Source organism: Passer domesticus, chromosome 30 (assembly GCF_036417665.1).
Source record: "Passer domesticus isolate bPasDom1 chromosome 30, bPasDom1.hap1, whole genome shotgun sequence".
NCBI lineage: Eukaryota > Metazoa > Chordata > Aves > Passeriformes > Passeridae > Passer > Passer domesticus.
In genome coordinates, this window is record NC_087503.1 from 2,464,569 (window position 1) to 2,470,954 (window position 6,386).

The window sequence follows — 6,386 nt, forward strand, 5'->3', positions numbered from 1 at the left end:
ACTTTATTCTTTTTTATACTCTAAGGACTGGAAGAAATCTGCTGGGATAATAGTCTGACAACATTCTGATTTCTCCTAATGGTGTTTTAAAGATCTGCAAAAGTTATGGCAAAATGCTTCTGTTTCTAACCTCACCTTCCTGTATTTCTATTTGGAGTGAGTTGTGGTAGATCATAGTTTGAATGCTCAGTATATGAAGGAATGAAATCCTTTTGCTCTCACTGAAGGTTCACTGAAGAGATTCCTGTTATAGCTGATCCACAAGTTCTGTAGAGCATTTCAAAATGACTGCATGGGACATAAAACTGTCTATAAATTTAGAAGCAATATTTCTATATTGACAGAGTCCCTTATTTTTTCCAAGTAATTCCTCAAAAAATGTAAGTCCTGGTTTGTGAAGATTTTAGAATGATTTTCTGGAATTTAGATGGAGCCATGGGGTGAGATGCCCATCCATGCACTCTAAATGCATTTATCAAGCCCGAAAAAGAAAGCCATTGTAGAATGGAGTTCAAACAGCCCCCACTGGAGGGCGGCGCTGGCTGCCAGAATCACTGTCAGTGCTTGTGAACCCGAGGGTTTCTGCAGCCCGGGCTTTGCAAAGCCTGGGGCTGACAGATGCAGGCAGATGCCCCACATGCTTAGACCTCAGAGATAAGAATTGCTTTTCTTCCACCTCAGGAGGAACTTCCCTGGGAGTCTTGCCTTTGTTCATGGCAATGTCCAAAAGATTGTTGGGAAATGTGGCTGTGTGAGTCACCACAGGCAGGCAACTGGAGCCACCACAAAACCAAGAGGAACTTTATTTCAGTATGGCGCTAAGCTGTTCCTACATCATGAAATGATGTAGAAAAGGGAGATGTTCTTTCCTGTCGTCACAATTGTTTTGGGATACTACTATTATAAATGACTACTCCAATTAAATTAATTCAATTTATTAAGTTATCAAAGTATAAATTTGGAATAAAACATAAGCTAAAATTGACTCTAAGCCGGGTGATCAGAGTTGGGGAGATTTAAGATTTGGCCCTTTTGCACCAAAGTCCCCATGGGTTTCCAAAGAGCATTTCTCAGAGGGTCCCTTTTATGCAGTTCTTTGTGCCCTGGAAGGGTTTCTTCTTTAGCATATTATCACGGTTTCTGGAACTGGTGGATAATTCCTGGAATGCTGTGAGGTAAAAAGCTTCCTGGGGAAAACTTCTGATGATGCTTATCAATATGCCTCCTGCTGGAATCTGGTCAAAGGAAAAATCCCTTGGAATAGACATTGTAGTATATATCTCTGGAGACAGTGTCTCCCTGCTATTTGAATTTCTATCACTTAGTTTGTGGTTGCTGGTGATGCTTACCAAAATGCCTCCTGTCAGAGAAGAGAAATCCCCTGAAATGTACATGTCTGGGGACAGCTGCCTTCCTGTTTGAATCTCTATCATTTAGTCTGACCACTGCCTTTTTGGCCACTGGTTTTAGTACACATAACGCTGTGGGGTTTTTTATTTTATTTCATTAACCACCAGTTATTTTATAGTGAATATTACACCATCCTTCTCTCCACAGTTTTATCTTAATGGCTGATACCACAGCCCATCCCTTCTTTTGCAAGATAGAAAAGCATTATCCTCAAAAACCACAAGGATTTCCAAAAGTAACCAAAAGAACACACAACTGTATTTAAAACAAAACAAAACAAACAAAAAAAAGCAGGTGTTTTGCATTGAACAGTAAATAAAACAAAAGTGTTTGTAAGGTTTCGATAGACTAGAGAACTTGGAACTATTTACATCCTGGAGACCCAGTTAGGGCACTTGGTCACTGAAAGTTCTGAACCATTCTCTGTGTGAGGTCAGGCCAGCTCTTGGGCCCCTCACTTGGCTTTGTTCAGCAGCAAACTCTGGAACAAAAGGAGCAAGAGAGAAAACATTTGGTTGCATTCATCCAACAGGCACACCTGGCAGAACACAATCAATGACTGGAGTGACTTCACTACAAGAGGACCTGCAAGACTTTTTGACTTTCAGCAGCTGCCTCTTTCTGCAGAGGATTTTTACAGCCTGCCAGCCACTCAGCTAGCCCCATCGTGTTTATTTTCTTTTGCAAGTTTGCCAGCAGATCACGGCAATGCATCCCTTTGCCCAGAGGGGCCCACAAACCCTGGTGTTTTATGGAAAATGACACTGCCAAGGCCCCATGGGATGGCAGGTTACAGCTTTTCAGTATTCCCCACTGCTTGTACCACAGGACAATGCAACATTTATAACAATTAACATATACAATCAAAAACAGATCAGCAGCTCTAGGAATTCCTTCTGGCCAATATTGATCAAAGGCCCAGCAAGGAGTCAAAATTCAAGTGCTGTTCAGCTGTAGCCAGGAGACTCAGCAAGTGCTTCCCTGAGAGGGCAGCTCTGCCCCATCCCTCCCTCTCGCTTTGCTCCCAAAAGAAGTGCTCATGAGGAAGCAGAGGCCGGGGTGGCTGCAGGGCCAGCCCTGGCTGCTGTCTTCAGAAACTACAGGCAGGGCTGCAAAACAAACACTTACTGTCCTAACTTCAGGTCTTCTTGTCTTGGCTTCATGTGGCACAGAAGGCACTGGAAAAGGATTCTTCTCATCCTCTGCAGATCCCTGAAAAACCACCAAGAGAAAGCTGCTCAGAGAGAGATGCCTAAAGCAATTGCAAAGCCAGGCTTTCCTAAATTCCCAGAGAAAATGTCCATTTCTCCCACGCATACTCTATGCACTGATTCTCCCCCTTTGGCCTTCTTTCCCAGCAATCCCTCTAGTAACTGAAATGCCACCTTGGCTTCTCACCTGGCAGCTCACAATGCTTTGCACCATTCAACTTCTCCCAAGCACAGAGAAATTCAGCAGCAGATTTCCTTGCTCAATAGCTGGGAGTGCAGTGAGGGCTGGAAGCAGGAAAATGATCAGGAAAAAGCAAGCAGTTAGAAGGCAGCTAATGCACTGTGCACAGTCTGGCCTAAGACAGAACAGAGACACATGCTCCCTCACCCCCAAATATCATAGACCCCATGTCCCAAGCCATCATTAAACTGCCAAATTTTTTATAAAAAGCAAGTAAATTCTAATTTTTTAACCCATAAATGCAGCAATTCCCTCTGAATGATATACAACCTAAGGCCCAGATTGCAGTCCTTTTCTTTTTATAAACACACTCCTTTTTGTACACACACTCATTTTAGTTGCAGCTGCCTACAGTCAGAAATGGTCACTTATCTGAGAGGATGTTTCTGCAGTGCATCACACAGCACGCCTGGGTTGCAGGAATACTCCCACCAGCCCTCCTGGATACCAATGGTGATGGCTTGGGGTTTGCTCCTCGGGGTCTTCCTCCACTTTCCTGTGCTTGGCTAAGAATCCATCCTGCTTCCTGGCAGGGTTATCCACGGCAGGCAGCTCCAGGTTGTCAGTCGCAGCTCTGGGTCTCTTTTGGGTCATTGTGGTCAAATTCAGTTCACGTTGTGCAGCAGTCATGGCTGGCAGTGGTGGCAGCAACACATTTGCCCTCTCAGTTTGGAATGAGTCTTCTGATGCTCTGGACAAGAGAAGCAAATTCATGACTCTGATGTACATAGAATGTAGGCATTTCTTAAAAGCTTGGCTACATCCTGCCATTCATGGTGTTGTTTCAGCAATGCAACAATTTCAAAGATGAGAGGCTTCAAAGAAGAGGCAGTTTGAATTGGCAGAGACTTTCACATTCAATAACAGAGTGGCCTAGCACATCTCTGATCATCTGAAATCAGGGGGTCCATGGAATTCTGGCAACAAGAAGCAGCACCAAGTAGCTCTCAACCTTGTTTCACCACTGCTTATTTGCACCATTTGCAGTCAGCTTTGCAAAGTTTCCAAGAACACACCAAGCAGAAATTCCCAGCTCATGGATTGCAGCATCAGAAGAGCAGGAAATGAAGTTAAACGCAGTGAGAAGGCTCAGGTGTAAGGCTGCACTTCTTGCCTGACCCTGCTGTGCATGGCACAGTCCTCTCACCTCTTTCAGCAGCCACTTTTCCTGTGCTTTGGTCCCTCCTCACTGCAGACGTGCCCCCCAGCTGCTCTGCCTTGGCTCAGCTGATGCTGCACCAAGGACCATTTGACACAGAGCACAGCACCATCCCCGACCTGCTCCAGAGCCCTCTCTGCCCAAAACTACCTCCCACCCTTGCCACTCCAAAAGCCAGCACATGACTAAGACAGCTGCTCATTTTCCCTGAGGAAAAGGGAGGAAGGAATTCCAGAATCAAAGCTCTTCCATTCCTAATGCCATTGGAACAGCCCTTCTCCCAGCCAATCACCAGCCCAGACACCTCTGTGCTTTCAGAGAATGTCAGAAGGGAAAGGCTCCCTACCCTGACCCACCTACACCTTCAGAGCTGCTTTCTGCACTGGGTGCTGCGGTGGGAATTCTTAAAATCACAGAGTTTTAGGAAAGGTACAAAAAGCAAACCTCAGAGACAATAAAACTACAATGAGAGCTAAGCAATGGCCCTAAGATTTATCAACAGAAAAATTACAGAAGTAGTAGACAACTAAGACAAATCAAACAATGCTCTGTATATTAACACTTGTCCCTAAGCTACAGAGAAGTATATCTAGCAAGATATTAAGAAGTTCTAAGCTTAATTATAGAGCTCTGTGCATTGTCCTTTAAAGCTTACAAACAAGTATTATACTCAAAAGAAGCAAAGATATTTTTAACAAAAAATACATGTACTTATAGCAGCTAGATAGAACAACTGTCAAGATGCTTTTGTTTTGTGTGATGAGTCAAAAAAACCTTTAAAGTAAGTTGTAACATTAAGTTCTTTGTCTACTACCAAAAATGTAAACTACTAACATTTTCTCATTGTCATAAATATGCAACAAGAGTAATGCTAAAAAATAAATAATTTAAGACATGCTCCACATCAATCCCATCCCATTCATCATTTCTACATAAAGCCCCAACCAACAGCAGCTTCCAGCATGCAAAGGCCAGTCTGCAGCAGCTGAAGTTGCAGAAGGCACACCATGTTAGAAGCAAACTCTGGAGTGTCTGGACAGGAGATCCAGTTCTTCATGCTACCCTTCTGAAGAGAGACTTAGATTTACACATCTTTCTTACATCCCATCACTGCATACTCACTTCAGTTGATTGGAGCCTTTGTTGGCTGAAAGCCAAAATTATTTGGTTGGGAATGTTTTGTCTCATTCCTTTTTCTTCCTGGGAGTGTCCCCTTTGTCTTCCTTCTAGTAGGAAGAATAAAAAAAGGGAAAAAATTGACTCAGGTCATAAAAGTTTACCTAAAGTACAGACCAATACAGCTCACTTTGATAGATTCTGGCTGAAAACATTGAAAATAACACACTGGAACTCCTTTGAGAGGAGAAGCATCATGGCTCCACTGCCAACCTATGAAGGGGAAACTCCACTTGGGTTTTTCAAGCACCACCTTGCTCATTGTCCAAACCCACTTGCCCTGGCCCCTCTCACCTTCTTCTTTCCAGGGGACTCCTCAGGACTCCTCATGGCTTTCCTCTTCAAGTCTGCCTTCCTCGAAGGCAAGAACAACTTCTTCTCCCCAGGAGGCAAGGGCACTTTCTCCCTGTGCCATTCCCCAGGCCTGTGGCTACTGGGGATGAGGGCATCACATTCCTGAGCATGTCTCAGGAGCCTGGCATCCAAAAAGCCTTTGGCCTTGGCCTGCTGGGAGCCCTTGTCCTTTCTCTCCTCAGAGGGCTTGTGAAGTGCCAGCTGCAGGGCTTTTTTAGTGATGGAGTTTAGCTCCTCTGTTTTCTTGACTTTGGTCTGCTCCTTGTTAGCCTCTTCTGTGACCTGCAAAAGACCAGGCTCACTCTCCAGCTTCCGGACTTTTTTCCATTTGTCATGCTCCAGGGGCTTGCTGGGCCTTTTGATACCCACAGTCTTCCTGGGCAAGGCCTCCTTGGTGTGCACAAGAGGCTTCAGAGAGCTGTGTGTGCTCATAACGTGAGATTCCAGAGGAGCCTGAGTCACTCGGCCAGAGGTCTTGTGAAAATGCTTGGTGGTTTGGCCAGAGGTCTTGTGAGTGTCCTCGGCCACTTGGCCACAGCTCTTGGGAGGAGGCTCCCTTGCCTTGGAGTGGTGCTGGCAAGAAGTGCTGCTGATGCCCTGCTCCTGCTTTGCACCCTCCTCACGTCCATTCCTACGGGCAATTTCCCTGAGACCCTCTCTTGCCACTAATCCTTGCTTTCTCTGGGTCACCAGGTTGTCAAGGCGCCACTTTTTAGCAGTTGATGGCTCAGGCTGCCAACAAAAGAGAAAAGAAGGATTCAAGACTGGTGCCTTTTGTGACTCTTTCTGTCCTAGCACAGCTCACCAGAGCCCAGGGACTCTTGCCCAGAGGTCA

At 45.1% G+C, this 6,386-nt stretch overlaps 1 long non-coding RNA gene across 1 annotated transcript; it reads right to left on the minus strand.

The window, feature by feature from the left end:
• Positions 1 to 1,321: 1,321 nt before the first annotated feature.
• LOC135287668 (uncharacterized) lies at positions 1,322 to 3,508 on the minus strand. Its single transcript, XR_010351228.1, has 3 exons — positions 2,809 to 3,508; positions 2,539 to 2,622; positions 1,322 to 1,891 (listed from the first exon to the last, which is right to left on the minus strand). It is a non-coding gene; the product is annotated as an uncharacterized LOC135287668 (long non-coding RNA).
• Between the last annotated feature and the right edge of the window lie 2,878 nt (positions 3,509 to 6,386).